This window comes from Palaemon carinicauda, chromosome 12, assembly GCF_036898095.1.
Source record: "Palaemon carinicauda isolate YSFRI2023 chromosome 12, ASM3689809v2, whole genome shotgun sequence".
Lineage (NCBI taxonomy): Eukaryota > Metazoa > Arthropoda > Malacostraca > Decapoda > Palaemonidae > Palaemon > Palaemon carinicauda.
This window is the reverse complement of record NC_090736.1, coordinates 144,971,047-144,993,083: the sequence shown is the minus strand read 5'-3', so window position 1 is coordinate 144,993,083 and position 22,037 is coordinate 144,971,047. Positions and strand designations below refer to the sequence as shown.

Here is a 22,037-nt window from a genome sequence, read left to right as displayed (position 1 = left end):
CATTACTTCTCTTATTGTTTATTTATATCCTTATTTCCTTTCCTCACTGGGCTATTTTTCCCTGTTGGAGCCCTTGGGCTTATAGCATTCTGCTTTTCGAACTGGGGTTGTAACCTAGCTAGTAATAATAATAATAAAAGTAATAATAATAATAATATATAACACATACGAGGTGCTGAAAGGATGGATAAGATAAAGTTTGTATTTGCTTAAAGGCCGCTCATGAATGGCAGAGGAAAGGAACAATGACAATGACCTAGCAGGACAATGTCGTAGAGTCTGACCATATATACATATGATCTGCGCCTGAGCCCCCTCTCCACCAAAGTTAGGAACAGGGAGGGCCAGGCAATGGCTGCTGATGACTCAGCAAGTAAACCTATAGGCTCCCCTACAAGAAACCATCGTTCTTTAGAGGGACTCGAACCCCAGTCCTACAGAACCCCAGTCAGGGACGTTTTCATTAGGCTACCATTAGGCTGCAGATTAAAGATTTAAGTGGGATACTGGCATTGAACTCAGAAAATCAAAATTAGGAAAATTAACCCTCTAGTGACCCAGGTCGGGGCAACATTACTGTCAGACTCATGATGATTGGCCAGGGAGCAATGACCTCATGGATCAGGCTCAGGACTATTGGCCAGGGAGCAATGACCTCATGGATCAGGCTCAGGACTATTGGCCAGGGAGCAGTGACGTCATGGACCATGCTTATGACCATTGGCCAGGGACCAATAACATCATAGAGCAAGCTGATAACTATTGGCCAGGGAGCAATGACGTCATGGACCATGCTTATGACCATTGGTCAGGGACCAATAACATCATAGAGCAAGCTGATAACTATTGGCCAGGGAGCAATGACGTCATGGACCATGCTTATGACCATTGGCCAGGGACCAATAACATCATAGAGCAAGCTGATAACTATTGACCAGGGAGCAATGACGTCATGGACCATGCTTATGACCATTGGCCAGGGAGCAATAACATCATAGAGCAAGCTGATAACTATTGGCCAGGGAGCAATGACGTCATGAATTAGGTTTATGACTATTGGCCAGGGAGCAATGACGTCATGAATCAGGCTCATAACTTTTGGCCAAGGAGCAATGGCGTCATGAATTAGGTTTATGACCATTGGCCAGGGAGTAATGACGTCATAGAGCAAGCTGATAACTATTGGCCAGGGAGCAATGACATCATGGATTAGGTTTATGACTATTGGCCAGGGAGCAATGACGTCATGGATTAGGCTCAGGACTATTGGCCAGGGAGCAATTATGTCATGGATTAGGCTTATGACCATTGGCTAGGGAGCAATAACCTCTTGGATCAGGCTCGGGACTATTGGCAAGGGAGCAATGACCTCTTGGATCAGGCTCAGGACTATTGGCCAGGGAGCAATGACGTCATGGATTAGGCTCAGGACTATTGGCCAGGGAGCAATGACCTCTTGGATCAGGCTCAGGACTATTGGCCAGGGAGCAATGACGTCATGGACCAGGCTTATGACCATTGGCCAGGGAGCAATGACGTCATAGAGCAAGCTGATAAATATTGGCCAGGGAGCAATGATGTGATGGATTAACTATTGGCCAGGGAGCAATGACGTCATGGATTAGGTTTATGACTTTAGGCCAGGGAGCACTGACGTCATGGATTAAGTTTATGACTATTGGCCAGGGAGCAATGACGTCATGAATCAGGCTCATAACTTTTGGCCAAGGAGCACTGACGTCATGGATTAGGTTTATGACTATTGGCCAGGGAGCAATGACGTCATGAATCAGGCTCATAACTTTTGGCCAGGGAGCACTGACGTCATGGATTAGGTTTATGACTATTGGCCAGGGGCAACGATAGGTGTCAACCTATTTATGTTGAGGTTTCGTACCATAACTTTTAATTCCAAATATGTATCGACTTACCATAATAGCCTTCACCTTTTAGCTCACCCTGAATGTCTTAGCCACGATTGACACCGAAGATCAAAGAGATACTGAGATATTGAAATTTAAAAAAGATGCCGAGATTATGGAGAAAGATTCTTTCATGTCTTTGATTTATGTTAAAGTTCAATTTTAGTTTATATTGTGTGAATGTTAAAGCCACGAGAAACTTTGAATGCATTTTCCTCGAAATATAAATGGTAGATGATAGACAGGTCAAAATAAATAGAGAAATTTTTCTTTGTTTATTTTTAATGATTTTATAACTTGTCTTCGGTCAAGGGAAACTGAATATTTATTTGGGTATCCAAGAGGAAAAAAATTTCAATTGTTATTTTGTCGAAACTATCTCTCTAAAATCGGACAAATAAAAAGTTAAGAAAAGCTTTGAAAGTAAATTTAAAAAAAAAAAAGATTTAACACGAAGCCATTGTTTTTTTTTTTTTTTTTTTTTTTTTTTTTTTTGCTGATAGGTTTTTCATTCTTAGTCAGATGCTTTATTGATGGTATATTTTTAAATGAATAAATAAGAAGGTAAGAAAGCGTTATTATTATTATTATTATTATTATTATTATTATTATTATTATTATTATTATTGTTATTAACACTTCTCTACATTTGACCTTTGGTCACCGACTTTTGAACGCCTTTTAGACCACGCAGAGTGAAAACGGGTGTAAGAAATTAATTATCTGCTAGAGTGGATATGAATGTATTGAGGAGGTTTGGCCATGTAGAGAGAAAGGAAAATGAATGATGAATGCAAGAGTTGATGGGGAAAGTACAAGAAGAAAGCTCTTGGTGATAGGAGGATAGATGTGAGAGAGGCAAAAGAGTGTGCTGGAAATACGAATGAATAGTGAGCGATTGTGACAGTTCGTATAGGCCCTTTTGCCTCTTCCAGTCTCGTTGGGGACCGATGAGGAAGCAGCAGTAGGGGATTCAACGTTATGAAGCTTCATCTGTGGTGGATAAGGGGAGGGTGGGCTGTGGCACCCTAGCAGTACCAGCCAAACTCGGCTGAATCCCTCTTCAGGCTGGGAGGATCGGAAAGAAGAAAAGTCCCATTTTTTATGCTGGCTAATCCCCAAATTGGGGTAAGTGCTTTGGTAAATATATAGAATTATTATTATTATTATTATTATTATTATTATTATTATTATTAACACTTATCTACATTTGACCTTTGGTCACCGACTTACGAAGGTCTTTTAGACCACGCAGAGTGAAAATGGGTTTAAGAAATGAATTAGCTGCTAGAGTGGATATGAATGTATTGAGGTGGTTTGGCTATGTAGAGAGAATGAAAAGTGGGTGTCTGCTGAAGAAGTTGATGGATGAAGCACAAGAGGAAGGCCAAAGTTTGGGTGGATGGATGGAATGCAGAAAGTTCTAGGTGATAGGGGTATAAATGTGAGAGAGGCAAAAGAGTGTGCTGGAAATAGGAATGAATGGCGAGCGATTGTGACGAAGTTTCGATAGGCCCTATTGCTTCCTCCGGTCGCCTTGGTGACCACTAAGGTAGCAGCAGCAGGGGATTCGGCATATGAAGCTTCATCTGTTGTGGATAACGTAGGAGGGTGGGCTGTAGCACCCTAGCAATACCAACCAAACTCGGCTGAATCCCTCGTCAGGCTAGGAGGATCGAAGAGAAGAAAAGTCCTATTTTTTTATATGTCGGCTGACCCCCAAAATTGGGGAAAGTGCTTTGGTAGATAGATAGAATTATTATTATTATTATTATTATTATTATTATTATTATTATTATTATTATTATTTGGCAGCCACAGTCTACAGAGACTGGTGGTTTATTATGTGGGCTTCCGGGTTATATCCAGTTTCCTTAGGAATCCAACACTTTCCTCATTATATGTTCTGTTTCAAGTAGCACGCTCTTCTGCATAAGTCCTGGTGCTATATCGGCTCCTACTTCCTCAAGATTCCTTTTCAATGACTTTTGTATGGTCCCTACTTCCTATTGCCCCTAAGATTATAAGCATCACTTCTATCAGGATATTATTATTTATAATTAGTATAAGTAGTAGGTTGGCCAGGGCACCAGCCACCCGTTGTGATGCTACTGCTAGAGAGTTTTGGGGTCCTTTGACTGGCCAGACAGTACTACATTGGATCCTTCTCTCTGGTTACGGTACATTTCCCCTTTGCCTACACATACACCGATTAGTCTGGCCTATTCTTTATATATTCTCCTCTGTCCTCTTACACCTGACAACACTTGAGATTACCAATCTTCACCCAAGGGGTTAATTACTGAACTTTAGTTGTTCAGTTGCCACTGTCCTCTTGGTAAGGGTAGAAGAGGCTCTTTAGCTATGGTAAGCAGCTCTTCTAGGAGAATGACACTCCAAATTCAAACTATTGTTCTGTAGTCCTGGGTAGTGCCATAGCCTCTGTACCATGGTTTTCCACTATCTTGGAGGAGAGTTCTCTTGCTTGAGTGTACACTCAGGCACAATTCTATCTTATTTCTCTTCCTCTTGCATTGTTCAAGTTTTTAAAGTTTATATAGGAAATATTTATTTTGATGTTACTGTTCCTGAAATATTTTATTTTTCCTTTCCTTTCCTCACTGGGCTATTTTCCCTGTTGCAGCCCCTTGGCTTATAGCATCCTGCTTTTCCAACTAGGATTTTAGCTTAGCAAATATTATTATTATTATTATTATTATTATTATTATTAATTGAAGTTTTAGAGCCCTTTGTTGGTTGTTCTTTTAAAAGCAGAGGTGCAGTGTGCCAAATTTTGGGAAAAGTTTAGCTCTATTGCATATAATAGTTTTAAAATAATTTTATTTTCTTTTGGTCGCGGAATATTTTATATGATTTTCTTTTATACAGTACAATATTTTTCATTTTTTTTCAACTCTTCTCTGACATCTTAAATTCTTGACCCAATATCTTTATTTTTTATTGAAAGATTTTTTTCATTAGCTGTTGTCAATCTATATTAAGTCTTGTCAATATTTTATCAATTTTTATATTAAAATCATATTTCTCTTATATGACTTAGCCAGTTCCCTTCTGGCTGATATTTTTCAATGAATTTACTTATTTCTGCCCACGAATTCATTGATAACTGGTATATGGTCTCTAGTCTTGAGTTGTGCCATAGCCTCTGTACCATGGTCTTCCACTGTCTTGGGGTAGAGTTCTCTTGTTTGAGGATACACTCGGGCACACTATTCTATCTTATTTTTCTTCCTCTTATTTTGTTACAGTTTTTATAGTTTATATATGAATTACTTATTTTAGTGCTGGTACTGTTCTTAAAATATTTTATAATTGTTAATTACTTCCCTTATTCCCTTGTTTCCTTTCCTCACTGGGCTATTTTCCCTGTTTGAGCCCTGGGCTTATAGCATCCTGCTTTTCCAACTCGGGTTGTAACTAGGCAAGTAATAATAATAATAATAATAATAATAATAATAATAAGTCTTCTCCTTGCACGAACTACACTAGAACAATAATTAGCAATATTTTTTCCATCTTTTTTTTCCTTTTTCGTGCAGCTTAATTACATTTTTTTTATCTTCACTAAATCATTTCATCACGTATAGTTCTGCTTTTATCAATATTTTAAATGTAGAATTTAATGAAACAGAAATATACATTAATTACGAGTACACAACGAGGAATGCTGGTGGCGAAAATGGGCTTATTATTATTATTATTATTATTATTATTATTATCACGATAGTATTTCATCTTTATAACAATGTCAGAAGTGGTAATTTTTTCTTTCCTTTCCTCACTGGGCTATTTTCGCTGTTGGAGCCCTTGGGCTTATAGCATCCTGCTTTTCCAACTAGAGTTGTAGCTTAGCAAATAATAATAATATTATTATTATTGTTATTTATTTCGGGAGTAGACCCTCTTTTAAGCAGGTTTTATTGAAAGTGATTGCTGCCTCAGTGGCGTTAATTTTGTAATTAACTTTTTCTATTGTTCTCACTATCTTTTTCTCTTCAATTGAACAATCCGCCAGTAACTGGGAAAGGGACATATCAATAGGAAGGTGATGAAGACCATATCATTCACAATTTGTCTTTAATATATCACAACACATTGTAAAAGTACAGATAATATGTACAAAGTATAAAACACTATCACAATGTTAGTGCACACAAAGTAATGGTCACATTTGTACAAAAAATTATAAATTACGTGGAGTTAAGTTTAACACATCCTTCGACTCAACCGGTTTCGAGCAGTTAGAATGTTTTCTGCTCATTGTCAAGAGTGAACTGAAATGCAGGTGTTGTTCTGATGGCTTATATACGGAGTCCTGCTTCGACATTCCATCTTCAGTGGTTAAGAACCGCCCTAGGGTGGAGACCATTAATCCTAGTGGGTGGTGGCCTCTGCCTCGCCCGGATGTTTGGTGGGATTATTGATAATCCCTGTTTTGACCTTCGGCAATATCAGTCCTGTCATAGTTGTTATTGCCTGGACTATTGTTGGTGGTGGACCTTATACATGTTGGCAATAAGGTCCCTTCTTGCGTGGTGTTGAGGTTAGGTCTTTGTTGTTGAATAAAAAGAGCTTCCATTATCCGGAGACGTCTGCTGTCAGGGGCACGGCCGATGATGGTTACATTTTTCACTATATGCTCCCTTGTTGTCTTGAAATTATGTTTTTGGAGGCAATGCATTTTTATTGCACCCTGTTGCACGTGGCAAGATAATCTCTTAGAAAGACGCATCGTCGTCATCCCGATGTAGGTGCCAGGACATTCCTGGATGGGGCATTTATATCGGTACACTAGGTTCGTCTTTTTCAAGTCATCTTGCATGGCAGGGGCAGGGTTGTTTTTCATTATCAAGTCTCGTGTTTTTGCTGATTGCTAATATTGAAATCAACCTCATAATTTATTACCAATCAGCTTTTTTGGAGAGGGGGCTTGGGCGCTGATCATGTATACATGCCTAGTCTCTAGGGTATTGTCCTGCTTAATAGGGCAATGTCATTGTCTCTTGCCTCTGCTATTCATGAGCGGCCTTTAAAAACCTTTATATAAGGGGTTGAACAGTATATTTTTAAAGAATTACCGATTGAAATTACGGTTTTTATCAGTGCAGGAAAAGGAAATAAGGATGTCATTTCATATTCTGATTCATTTTCTTAATAAGATGTAAATTATGTTGACTTTGGAGTAAATTCACAAATGGATTGGCAGTTGGAGTAGATATTTAACTTTGAAGATGCCAAAAAAGTTTCTGTATGATTATTATTATTATTATTATTATTATTATTATTATTATTATTATTACTTGCTAAGCTACAACCCTAGTTGGAAAAACAGGGGCCCCAACAGGGAAAATAGCCCCGTAAGAAAAGGAAACAAGGAAAAATAAAATATTTTAAGAAGGGTAACAACATTAAAATAAATATTTCCTATATAAACTATAAAAACTTTAACAAATCAAGAGGAAGAGAAATCAGATAGAATAGTGTGCCTGGGTGTACCCTCAAGCAAGAGAACTCTAGCCCAAGACAGTGGAAGACCATGGTACAGTGGCTATGGCACTACCCAAGACTAGAGAACAATGGTCTGATTTTGCAAATGAAAGTTTTAATGTTATATAGAAAGAAAGAGGAAGAGGATTGACTGATTTATTTGTGTTTTTCTGATGTTTTGTGAGTAGAGTTAAGGAAATAGTGGAAAAATTTCCGTGATAAGAATCGTGAATGAAAAGGCATGTGTTTAATTTCGACAAATGATAGTTTAGATAGGCTACGTCCCAGCGACTAATCTTGTATATATATATATATATATATATATATATATATATATATATATATATATATATATACATACATATATATATATATATATATATATATATATATATATATATATATATATATATATATACACACAATACACATGTTTGTATACAATAATAACTCATATTTATGTAAGGTATACCTATATATATATATATATATATATATATATATATATATATATATATATATATATAATTGTTTATTTATTTATCTATATATGTGTGTGTGAATGTGATCACCGCCCAAGCCCCCTCCCCACCCCACCAAGACCCAGGGAGGACCAGGCAGTGGCTGCTGAAGATGCAATAGGTAGGCAAATATGCTCTTCCACCTTCCATCCCTTGCTCGCAAGAACTTTGAAACTGCCGATCTCCTTAGTTGCACCCACTTGCTAGCCTTTTACTAGACTATGGTCCCAATTCTCTCTTCTTACTGTTCAATTTTTCAACTTTTAATTCATTTTACAACTGCAGGGGTTTCATCCCAGTTTCACATATTTGTAATCTAACTTAACCCAACCTAACCTAACCTAACCTAACCCACCTAAGTTTGTGATGAATGGCCTTACTGGCCCTAGCGCCATGCCTCATGATCCTACTCCTTGAATTTATATTGGCTAATAATACAAAAAGTGAGAGAAATAAAGAAAAATATTTCACTTACAGAATTCAAGTGATTAATTTTTTCCTTTTTTTTTGTTTGATTTTAAAAATCATTTAACTTTTGAACTATACTTTTTTTTAACAATGTTTTTCAAAGCATTTCTAAAAGCCTTAGGGGAGCTATTCCGCGAATAATCATTATTATTATTATTATTATTATTATTATTATTATTATTATTATTATCATTATTATTATTAACTATATATTAATACGATAGCGTGTGTGTTATTTATTTTGTCTCTCACGCTTTAAAGAAAACGGAAATAATTTCATGATATACTCTTACAAATTCACGCTTTCAAGAAAATGGAAATAATTTCATGGTATACTCTTACAAATGCACATTTGACTTTGATTACTTAACCAAAGCACATCTTATATAGTTTTCCCAATTTTGTCTTTACCACCTGACTCTTCTTTTAAATATTAGACAAAAAATTGGGTTCTATCAATTTCCATAACCTAGATTATAAAATTAACATCGGGACATTTTATTCAAACATGTATAGGTTGGGAACAAGATAATTAGTATTGAAAATATTTCGTGGAATTTACACAGGTTCCGCTAGTTATTATTATTATTATTATTATTATTATTATTATTATTATTATTATTACTTGCAAAGCTACAACCCTAGTTGGAAAAGCAGGATGCTATAAGCCCAGGGAAAGAATAGTCGCAAAATTATCTACCATGTCATTATCAGACGTAACTCAAACATGAATGTATCCTGTAATATTCTGAAACTTTTAGTTCGTAATGTTGCTTCAGATTTAATCAGTTTCATTTCGGAAAGACATTAGATTAAATGTACGTACAGATGTCCTGATTAAATCTAACTTTTAGCGCCGTTAGTTATTACAGTGCCAGTGTACGTGACCCGTCAAAAATGATGGCTAAATATTTAGGGTATAACTACTCCCTCTTCCCCATATCCACGGGACGGAAAGAGCTGAGCGTGATCGAATATATATATATATATATATATATATATATATATATATATATATATATATATATATATATATATATATTATATATATATACATATATATATATATATATATATATATATATATATATATATATATATATATATATATATATATATATATATATATATATATATATATACAGTATATATGTATATTTATATGTGTGCGTGTGTCGGTGATTGTATGTATATATATGTATAAAGTAATCGAAAAGATTTATATATATATATATATATATATATATATATATATATATATATATATGTATATATATATATATATATATATATGTATATATATATATATATATATATAAATATGTCTAAATTTATTTATATATATATGTGTTTGTGTATATATATATATGTATATATATATATATATATATATATATATATATATATATATATATATATATATATATATATATATACATATATAAATATATATATATATATATATATATATATATATATATATATATATATATATATATATATGTGTATTTAAATAGATAGATATATATATATACATATATATATTTATATATATATATATATATATATATATGTGTATATATACACACACATATATATATATATATACATATATATATATATATATATATATATATATATATATATATATATATATATATATATATACTGTATATATATATATGCACTGTATAATCTTTCCCGTCACGCTCAGCTCTTATAATCCCTCGGGTAGTGGGGAGAGGGAGTAGTCAAACCCTAGTGAGGGGTGGGTGCGTGTGTGTACATATCTATCTAGATATTTAGCCCTCATTTTTGATGGGTCACATACACCCGTCTAAACTAAAGCATAATTATGCAGGGAAACTAATTATTTGAATGCCATGTAAAGTAGATACTGTCATATTAAACCATTTTTCAATTCAATTCCACGGAAGAGTAAACCCTTTGGTTTTTGACTTGAAAGAAAACCGAAATTGCACCAAATCCATCTTCATGAAATTTGAGCTTCATGAAGAAATAAATAGCAATGGAGAATTCCGTTGTATTGCCTACATATTTCAGCACGGTGCCGGAAATTTGATAAAAAAAGAATATATGCCACCAAGTCTTAGAATGCTCGCATTTTTTTTTTCTTTTCTTTTTTTTTTTGACTGCCATCTGTCATCACAGATGACAGTCCCAACTGTCATCTTGATTGAAATATACTGATGTGTATTGACATCTGCCTGAAAAGCAAAGTATAGGAAGCACAGAGGCCATTTCCTTGATTCGTTTTGCACCAAATTTAAGAGGTCAGTTTGGTCTGACTTATTCTATTCAGTATGTATGGGGTTGAAAAGCACGAAAGACATATTATTATTATTATTATTATTATTATTATTATTATTATTATTATTATTATTATTATTATTATTATTATTATTATTATTTTCCCTAGTTGGAAAAGCAAGATGCTATAAGCCCAAGATCTCCAACAGGGAAAATAGACCAGTGAGGAAACGAAATAAGGAAACATAGAATAGTGTTCCTGAGTGTACCCTCAAGCAAGAGAACTCTAACCCAAGACAGTGGAAGACCATGGTACTGAGGCTATGGCACTATCCAAGACCAGAGAAGAATGGTTTGATTTTGGGGCTCCCAACAGGGAATAAATAGCCCAGTGAGGAAAGGAAAAAAAGGAAGTAAATGAACGATATGAGAAGTAATGAACAATTCAAATGAAATATTTTGAAACCAGTAACAACATTCAAACAGATATTTCGTATATAAACTATAAAAAAGACTTATGTCAGCCTGTTCAACATAAAAACATTTGAGAGGTAATAAGTATTTATGTAGTGTATATCTTTAAATTATATGTTACAATTTAAGTTATATATACTGTTATTAATTCGAGTTTAGAAAATGGTTTTTTTTATGATACCTATATATTATATAAGCTATTTTGTAGATTGATCATTTTAGTGGAATTGGCGAAGGTAAAGTTTAACCTCAAATGTAGAGATGGACTTTGCCTCTTGGATAATAAACTTTGTCCTCACTGGGCTATTTTCTTTGTTGGAGTCCTTGGGCTTATAACATCCTGCTTTTCCAACTAGGGTTATAGCTTTATCATCATCATCATCATCATCAGCCGTTATTAGTCCACTACAGAACATAAGCCTCAGACATGTCCTTCCACTTGCTTGGCTTCAGATCATGGTCTTCCCTTGTTAGTCCACAGCCGCAAACTTTCTCAGTTTGTCAATCCATCTTCTTCTCTTCCTTCCTTTGCTTCTTTTACAATCTCTGGGGACCCATTACTTTTATTCTTGATGTCCATCTATTGTCTGTCATTCTCATTATATATCCTGCCCATGTCCATTTACTTTTCTTATAAATTTGCTAATAATAATAATAATAATAATAATAATAATAATAATAATAATAATAATAATAATAATAATAATAATGATGATAATAATGACATTATTAATAAAGTCACAATAAATGTAATTTTCCATCACGTTCTTTATTGATTATGTTAATGAAAGATGATCTGCTGATGAATAGCACAAGCACAAATTGTTCTAAATACCAAACCTAGTTAATATATTAATTAAATTATCTTTTACTCTTTTATATTTAATCACTTGTTTACCACATCAATATTTTATACTAGCCAAGCCTCGGCCTTAGCATCAGACAGGGTTAGGAAAGCCTTAGTTCTTTCATCGAATAACATTCCAATACAATAGAAAATACTATTAAAGTTGATTGGTTTAATTTTCTATTAGCAGCTGTTGGCTTCATGACGTATTCTATTCAAAGGTGTAAAGGATTAAAGGCCGCTCACCAATGGCAGAGGCGATGGACGGTGACATTGCCCTATCAAGCAGGACAATGCCCTAGAGACTGACCCTATATACATATGATCAGCGCCCAAGCCCCCCTCTCCACCCAAGCTAGGACCAAGGAAAGCCAGGCATTTGCGACCTATAGGCTCCCCCAAACACCCCATCCTTAGCTCACAAGGATGGCGAGGTTGCAGGGACCAAAGGAACTAATGAGATTGAGCGGGACTCGAACCCTAGTCTGGCGTTCGCCAGTTAGGGACGTTAATTACCACATCGGCTACCCTTAAATAATAAGCTGCCGTGGTGGAGGTCTGCACTCTCAGAGTGCTTTTCTTGTAAGTAAAGAAACTGCGATAGAATAGAGCAAAGTCTAATTGAGGAATGATCTGATGCACACATGTTTCTAAGAAAAGGTCATTTCCCGTACCTTGGAAAGGTCATTTTCTGTTCTTTTTTCTTCGGGAAAGGTCGCTTCTCATGACCTTTCCTGGGATTAATTGATAAGGAATTGCTTTTCGTGGACTACTTGATTCCTGGACACTATATTCCCACGTATGCAGATCGTGTACCTGGAAGATTTTACTTAACTCAATATTATTATTATTATTATTATTATTATTATTATTATTATTATTATTACTTGCTGAGCTACAACCCTAATTGGAAGAGCAGGACGCTGCAAGCCCGGTGGTTCCAACAGGGAAAATAGCCCAGTGAAGAAAGGAAAAAAGCAAAAATTATATATTTTAAGAACAGCAACAGCACTAAAATAGATATTTCCTATATAAAGTATTAAAACTTTAACAAAACAAGTGGAAGAAAATCAAGATAGAATATTGTGCTCGAATGTACCCTCAAGCAAGAGAATCACTACTACTACTACTACTAGTAGTAGTAGTAGTAGCCTAGTTACAATCCTAGTTGGAAAAGCAAGATCCTACAAGCACAAGGGCTCCAACAAGGAAAATAGCCCAGTGAGGACAGGAAATAAGGAAACAAATAAACTATATTCAGTACAGTATGAGAGGTAATATTAAAAGATATAAGATATCTGTAAGATTAATAACAACATTAAAATAAATCTATGATATAAAAGCAATAGAGAAAATCATGTCAACCTGTTCAACATGAAAAAAAAACATTCGCTGCAAGTGTGAACTTCTGAAGGTCCACTGATTCAACTGCCAGATTAGGAAGATCATTCTACAATCTGGTCACTTCTGGAATAAAAATTCTGGAATACGATTTTGTATTCTATTTCCTGGATTAGAAGGGGGAGTGTTAGTTTTGGAATTGTGTTTAGTATGACCAGTACGTCATGCACTGTTTAAAGGTTTAAAGGCCGCTTATGAATGGCAGAGGCAAGGGACAGTGAGATTGCCCTATCGAGTAGGACAATGCCCTAGAGATTGACCATATATACATATAATCAGTGCCCAAGCCCTCTCTCCACGCAAGCTAGGACCAAGGAGGGCCAGACAATGGCTGGGCTGCTGATGACTCACCAGATAGACCTATTGGCTCCCCCAAACCCCCCATCCTTAGCTCACAAGGATGGTGAGGCTGCAGCGACCAAAGAAACTCAGGAGTTTAAGCGGGACTCGAACCCCAATCGGGGGTTCACCAGTTAAGAGATGTTACCTCATTGGCCACCACAACCCATAAGGCACTAGTAAGCATTACTGAAGCACCCTCCTTTTAGCCTTCTACTTTCCTCCCTTCCTTTTATCATTCAACTTTTGATTTCATTGTACAATTTCAGGGGTTTCTAACAGTCGTAATTTTTGATTGAATGGTCTTCCAGTCTCCAACGCTATGTGTTTTTAGCTTAAATTTGATACATTAATCCATTCTTTAATTTGATTGATGGGAATTATGGATTATTGAATTCCATACCTAATTTTAATTAATAAGAATATTAATGGATGATTTGTCAGCATTTCACATTGCAAAACAATTAATGTAATTTTCAGTTGTTATGAAATTTGGTTTGATGAATTTCATATTTAAATTAACAATATTAAAGTCAAATCAGAGCACTAAGGGGAGGAATAAAGTCCAGCATATAAGTAGATAAGAACCATTTTACCAGACTTATCTTCTATATACTTTCATAATTTGTTTTTAATTTTCCCTTTCTAATTCACTTAAAGAGATTTTCCTCACCTGAATGGTCTCCTTAACCCCAGCATAGCAATACTCCAACTATGATATTTTGTTCTTAAAGCATTTCCAACTTTTTATAAGTATACAAATACCTAATAGAATTAAAATGATAGAAAAAATGTATTGCTAAAAAGTTTATAATCATATTCAAGTCTCTTATTATATGAAGTATAATACATTGCGAAAGTTACGATATTTAAAAAAAAATCGAAATGGTAATCATTAGTCTAAACTAAGTTCCATGATATTTCGAAGCTCGAACAACATATCTTTTCTTCTTTTAAATTTTAGAAAGGAAAGTAGGGAGGATCTGCGTCCGGGCTGCAACACATGTGTAAACAAGGAGTGCACACACACATACGCAGAAGAGGAAATTATGTACCCAAATTGTACTTTAACATATAGTACTCAAGTTGATACCTAATTGTGTAGTCACCCATCAAATGTTTTTTTTTTTTTTTTTCTAACAAGGAGTGCAATATCCGTAAATTGTTTTGTTACACACACACAGAAGAGGAAAGTATGTACACAAATTGTACTTTAACATATAGTACTCCAGTTGATACAAAATCATGTAGTCACCCATCAACTTTTTTTTTTCTTTTCTTTTCTAAGGCGAAGTTGGATATAGGAATGACTTTGACTGACTTATAAAACAATTTTCGTGATTATTTTTGATTTAGTTAATACTGGGCTGCCTTCACAGGTGACACACACCACTGACATCTTGATAGACACCTAATATTTTTCAAAAGAAAGGATTTGTAAAAGAATAAAAAAAAAGGCGTGAGGAAATACAGGAATGTATTAAAGAGTCATTGTAACAAGCGCTTGGTATTTTTGAAAGAGAGTCAAAGTGTTATTCTTCATAATCTAACATTATGATGTGTTTGAATCGTTTTGAATATCAGTCTAGAGAACGCATAATTCATCATCATCATCATCATCATGCTAGGCGATATATCTCAGCAATCCATGTTTGCCAACTGTTATATAAGCGGGTGAGCAACCTGGTGGAGTATAAGAGAAATTTGGGTGTGTAGGAAATACCCCCTAAATCTCAATAAAGTCACTGGCAGCAGGGTGACGGATTGGGTTTACTGAGATAGACGAGATGCCTTTTCGGCATCTACTCCTGATGCCTGTCCAATGACCTTACTGTACTGTAATTAGCATGGAATGGCAAGGGTCTCTTGCCTTAATTGGAACTGCGCATCACAAGGAACTGGCTATCATTTGATGAATGTAGCCAATGAATCCTCTATAAATTTAGCCAGTCTATGAGACTACTGATGAAATGTAACCGAGGCCCTTTGCGTCAATAGGCGTAGGAGGAGAAAGCAAGACTCAATAGATTAGTGCAGATACATTAATAGATTTTTCTAGTTTGGTGATGTCACATTGTAAAGCAAGAGAAAACGGAAAATACGAATCACATTATAATCCTTTAGAGGGGTTGTGGGGTTGAAAATGCTGTCAGTGCACCATATACAGTGTACTGTAGTCATTTCGAATAGGTTATTGTAATGCTTCTTCGGCTCCTACTTCCACTACTATTTAGTCTTCTACCTTACTTTACTTACTTTTACTTTGATGGCTGCTTTTCCGGTCCCATACAGCAGGGGAACCCCACTCTCTACAGGACCTCCACTGTCGTTTTACCTTGTTCGTTCAGAGTATTTAACGTTTCATATCGCGTATTGTTCATTTACTGTTAAATCGTCACTGTCAAAAGACTCATGAAATAAGAAAGTCTTCAGTTTCCTCTTCAAAGCCTTAATGTCTTCAATCACTCGAATGTTTCGTGGGAGCTTCTTATATAGTCTCGTGGCCGCATATTTAAAAGCTCTGGAGCCTAAAGTAGACATAAATCTAGGTACCAACAGTTTGATGCCATCTGTAACTAATCTCGTGTCGACACGATTTGTTGGCTGCGCAATTTGAAGCAATTCTCTTAAGTATTTGTCTCCATTCTAGCTTCATTTCTCCAATCAGCTGCAGATTCATAAATCCAATCCACTGAGGATTCATAAGTCCAATCTGCCCTCGGATTTATAAATTCAATCTGCCAAGGATTCATAAAGTAATTCACTGATAATTCATAAATCCAATCCGGCGAGGATTCATAAATTCAATCAGCCACAGATTCCTAAATGCAATCCACTGAGGATTCATAAATCTAATCAGCCTCGGATTTACAAATCTAATCCACCAAGGTTTCATAAATCCAATCCACCAAGGAGTCATAAATCCAATCAGCCACAGATTCTTAAAGCCAATCCGCCGCAGATTCATAAATGCAGTCCACTGACGATTCATAAATCCAATATGCTGCAGATTTATAAATCCACTCCATAAAAGGATTCATGAATCCACCGCAGATTCATAAATCCAATCAGATTCGTACTCATAAATCCAATCTACCTTGGATTCCAAAACCCAATCCAGCAAAGATTCATAAATCCAATATGCCGCAGATTCATAAATCTAATCAGCTGAGGATGCCTAAATCCAATCCAATGGGGATTCATGAATGTAGTGAGTAGCGAATTCAGAAATCCACTCCATCGTGGATTCATAAATCCAATCCACCACTGATTTGCGAATCCAACCCGCCGCTGATTCGCGAACCCAATCCGCCGCTTATTGGCGAATCCAATCCATTATTCGCGAATCTAATCCACCGCTTATTTTTTAATCCAACCCACCGCTTATTCACGAATCCAATCCACCGCTCATTCGCTAATCCAATCCACCGCTTATTCGCTAATCCAATCCATGGCTTATTCGTGAATCTAATCCACCGCTTATTCGAGAATCCAATCTACTTCTTATTTGCGAATCCAATCCACCGCTTATTCACAAATCCAATCCACCGCTCATTCGGGAATCCAATCCACCGCTCATTCGGGAATCCAATCCACCGCTTATTCACAAATCCAATCCACCGCTTATTCGCAAATCCAATCCACCGCTTATTTGCGAATCCAATCCACCCCTTATTCGGGAATCCAATCCACCGCTGATTTGCAAATCCAATCCACCGCTTATTTGCGAATCCAATCCACCGCTTATTCACGAATCCAATCCACCACTTATTTGGGAATCCAATCCACCCCTTGTTCGGGAATCTAATCCACCGCTCATTCGGGAATCCAATCCACTGCTGATTTGCGAATCCAATCCACTGCTTATTTGTGAATCCAATCCACCGCTGATTTGCGAATCCAATCCACCGCTTATTCACGAATCCAATCCACTGCTTATTCGCGAATCCAATCCACCACTGATTCGCTAATATAATCCACCGCTTATTTGCAAATTCAATCCACCATGGATTCGTGAATCTAATTCAACGCTGATTCGCGAATCCAATCCACCACTTATTTGCGAATCCAATCCACTGCTTTTTCACGAACTCAATCCACCATGGATTCGCGAATCCAATCCACCGCTTATTCGCAAATCCAATCCACTGCTTATTTGCGAAGCCAATCCACTGCTTATTCGCGAATCCAATCCACTGCTTATTTGCGAAGCCAATCCACTGCTTATTCGCAAATCCAATCCACTGCTTATTTGCGAAGCCAATCCACTGCTTATTCGCAAATCCAATCCACTGCTTATTTGCGAAGCCAATCCACTGCTTATTCGCAAATCCAATCCACTGCTTATTTGCGAAGCCAATCCACTGCTTATTCGCAAATCCAATCCACTGCTTATTTGCGAAGCCAATCCACTGCTTATTCGCGAATCCAATCCACCGTGGATTCGCGCAGCCAATCCACCGCTTATTCACGAATCCAATCTACCATGAACTCCTGAATCCAATCCACCGCTTATTCACGAATCCAATCAGCGGTTATTCACAAATCCAATCCAATCTAATCATCATGAATTTCACTTCGGAAAACAACATTGTTAGATACCCGAGCATCCAATTACTCTTAAATCTGATGGTGCAAAAATTAATGACGGTTTTTGCATATTGCTAATGTCCGTCATCTCTTAATTTACTTTTGTCAGGTTTTAATTACTTTCCGCCTCGGAACATCAGTAACAGTGACAGATATTACAAGAGATTTTTTTCCACTTATTAGTAGTACAGTACTTCATTTTACATGTCCTATTTTTTATGTATCATTTCATTTCGAGGATTTATTATTGTGATAATTATTATTATTATTATTATTATTATTGTCTATATATTAACACGATAGCGTGTGTGTTATTTATTTTGTGTGTAACGCTCTAAAGAAAACAGAAATAATTTTATGGTATACTTGTGTGTCATGCTTTAAAGAAAACAGAAATAATTTCTTGGTATATTCGTGTGCCACGCTTCAAAGAAAACGGAAATAATTTCATGGTATACTCTTACAAATTCACATTAGACTTTGATTACTTAACCAAAGCACATCTTATATAGTTTTCCCAATTTTGTCTTTAGCACCTGAGTTCTATCAATTTCCATAACCTAGATTATAAAATCAATCTCGGGCCTTTTTGTTTAACGACTAATCGTTCTTATTGTAAAAGACTTCTCATAATTCTGATCACCCTTTGCTTCAAATCTTCCTAGACATTACTCAATTACCCGTCCGCCTATCATATTCAATGACCATTAATAAAGCTCAAGGACAGACTTTGGATAATGTTGGGATCTACCTACCACAACCTTGATTTACGCATGGAAAACTTTATGTAGCCTTCTCAAGAGCAAGGTCCATGAACAGTGTAAGAGTGAAAATATGTCCTCAAAATAATTCTACTCATGGCCAGAGAAGAGGAACTACCTTCACTAGTAATATTGTATATAAAGAAGTTTTGTAAATTGTTTCATGTATTGTTCATTTTTAAAAATAAATATGCAAGTCAAATCTTATCACGTTTTATTCAAACATGTATAGGTTAGGAACAATATAATTAGTATTGAAAATATAATTTCGTGTAATTTACACGGTTCCGCTAGTTATTATTATTATTATTATTATTATTATTATTATTATTATTATTATTATTATTAATAATGTTATTGTTATTATTAATAGCATGATTATAATTGCTAAGCTTCAACCCTAGTTGGAAAAACAGGATGCTATAAGGCCATATTATTATTATTATTATTATTATTATTATTATTATTGTTATTTGGATAAGAAGGATAATACAAGCCCAAAGGCTCCAACAGAGAAAAATAGCCCGGCGAGGAAAGGAAATAAGGGAGTAAATAAACTATAAGAGTTCTTTTGATTTATTATTTGTTTTATTATCATCTGTCGTTAATGGACTGAAAAAAAAATATTGATGAACAGTTTATCGTTAAAGAAATGTAGAAATATTAGATATAATCACTAGCACTGCTAAACTCGAAAAAATACAATTATTTCTTCTTAGCTTCTCACAACGCAATAATATGAATTTGATATAATCGCATTTGTAATAATATATATAATTTTGTGTATCATTATTTTAATTCCGAGAGAAAAATAAGGAAACGTAAAAATGAATACCCAGAAGGAAAATTTAATTTTGTTGTTAGGTTTTTATCCAGACGATTTTAATTGTTTTATTTACCTGAGTGAGATATAAATTTCTCGTTTCAGTTACTGATAGAATTAGCATTCGTAAATTAATTTAAATTTTTTTTCTCTAAAATTCAAGGAAATTAGATAATATTCCTTTTGTCATCCCTCCTATGTAATGAAGAGCAAGTATCTATATACTGTATATACATACATACGCACATACACACACACATATATATATGTATATATAATTATCATCATCATTATCATTATCATCATCAGCCGTTACTAGTCACTACAGTACAAAGGCCTCAGACATGCCCTTCCACTTGCGTCTGTTTATGGTCTTTCTATGCCTGCCAGCCCACACCTGCAAACTTTCTTAGTTCATCAATCTATAGTCTTGTCTTCCATCTGCTTCTTTTGCTACTTTTTATCGTTATTCTTATATATATATATATATATATATATATATATATATATATATATATATATATATATATATAATGTATACATATGTATATATATACATATATATGTATATATATGTATGTACATATATGCATACTTATATATGTAAATATATGTATGTATATATATACATACATACATATATATATATATATATATATATATATATATATATATATATATATATATATATATATATGTGTGTGTGTGTGTGTGTGTATGTATATATATATATATATATATATATATATATATATATATATATATATATATATATATGTATATATATATACGTTTAAGTTTAGCGGCATTGACAGACGTTAAATACTTTGTCTCTCGATGTCCCTTGGGAGAGGGAGTAATTATACCCTTGTGAGAGGGGTGGAAAGGCTTAAATCTGTGTGCATATCTATCTTAACATTTAGCCATCATTTCTGACGGGCCGCTTACAGTAGTCTTACAATCATGGTATTCGAAGTGTTTTAGCAAATCCTTTAGTATGGCAACAGCGATATAATAATTAAGTTGAAGATATAGATCATTTCCTTTATGTTATTAATGATCTTTGTCTTAATGGTCAAGAAATGTTTTAGGTGATTTCTAAATTCTAATGGGGAGTTTAGAAATTTGTGAATAGTTTTTTATATTGTTAATATATATATATATATATATATATATATATATATATATATATATATATATATATATATATATATATATATATGTGTGTGTGTGTATATATACCTCTATGTATAGATTTTTTATATATATACAGTATATATATATATATATATATATATATATATATATATATATATATATATATATATATATATACTGTATATATATATATATGTATATATATATATATATATATATATATATATATATATATATATATATATATATATATATATGTGTGTGTGTGTATATATATATATCTCTATGTATAAACAAATTTTATATATATATATATATATATATATATATATATATATATATATATATATATATATATATATACTGTATATATATACATATATATACCTACACATTGTGTGTATGCAGTTAGTATAACTGCATATGTCTATTTGGAATCAAGTGTATTCTTTTATTTTAAAGTTTTCGTTGCCTTTGACAAGTTGAAGACACATTCATGTCAGCCACAGGACGGATGTCAAAGGTTGATCCTTTATCCTCTTCCTCTTCATCCGTCTCTGGATTATATAGAGTATTTCGGTCTTTCCAGAGACTTGTCTGTTTGAGTGACAATGCAGACGTCGGTTGAGAAATCCATCGATTTATTCTTTCATGGCACATCTAGTGGGTAAGTGTTATTATTATTATTATTATTATTATTTTGGGAGTAGACCCTCTTTTAAGCAGGTTTTATTAAAAGTGATTGCTGCCTCAGTGGCGTTAATCTTGTAATTAACTTTTTCTATTGTTCTTATTATCTTCTTCTCTTCATTTGAACAATCCGTCAGTAACTGGGAAAGGGACATATCAATAGGAAGGTGATGAAGACCATATCATTCACAATTTGTCTTTAATATATCACAACACATTGTAAAAGTACAGATAATATGTACAAAGTATAAAACACTATCACAA

The 22,037-nt window shown here is 34.4% G+C and overlaps 1 long non-coding RNA gene across 1 annotated transcript in view; it reads left to right on the top strand.

The window, feature by feature from the left end:
• Nucleotides 1–21,751, top strand: part of LOC137650677 (uncharacterized) — a 191,049-nt gene extending 169,298 nt beyond the window's left edge. Inside the window, exon 5 of the long non-coding RNA XR_011046045.1 lies at nucleotides 21,673–21,751. This is a non-coding gene — a long non-coding RNA (uncharacterized lncRNA). The remainder of the gene's footprint in view (nucleotides 1–21,672) is intronic.
• Nucleotides 21,752–22,037: the final 286 nt, after the last annotated feature.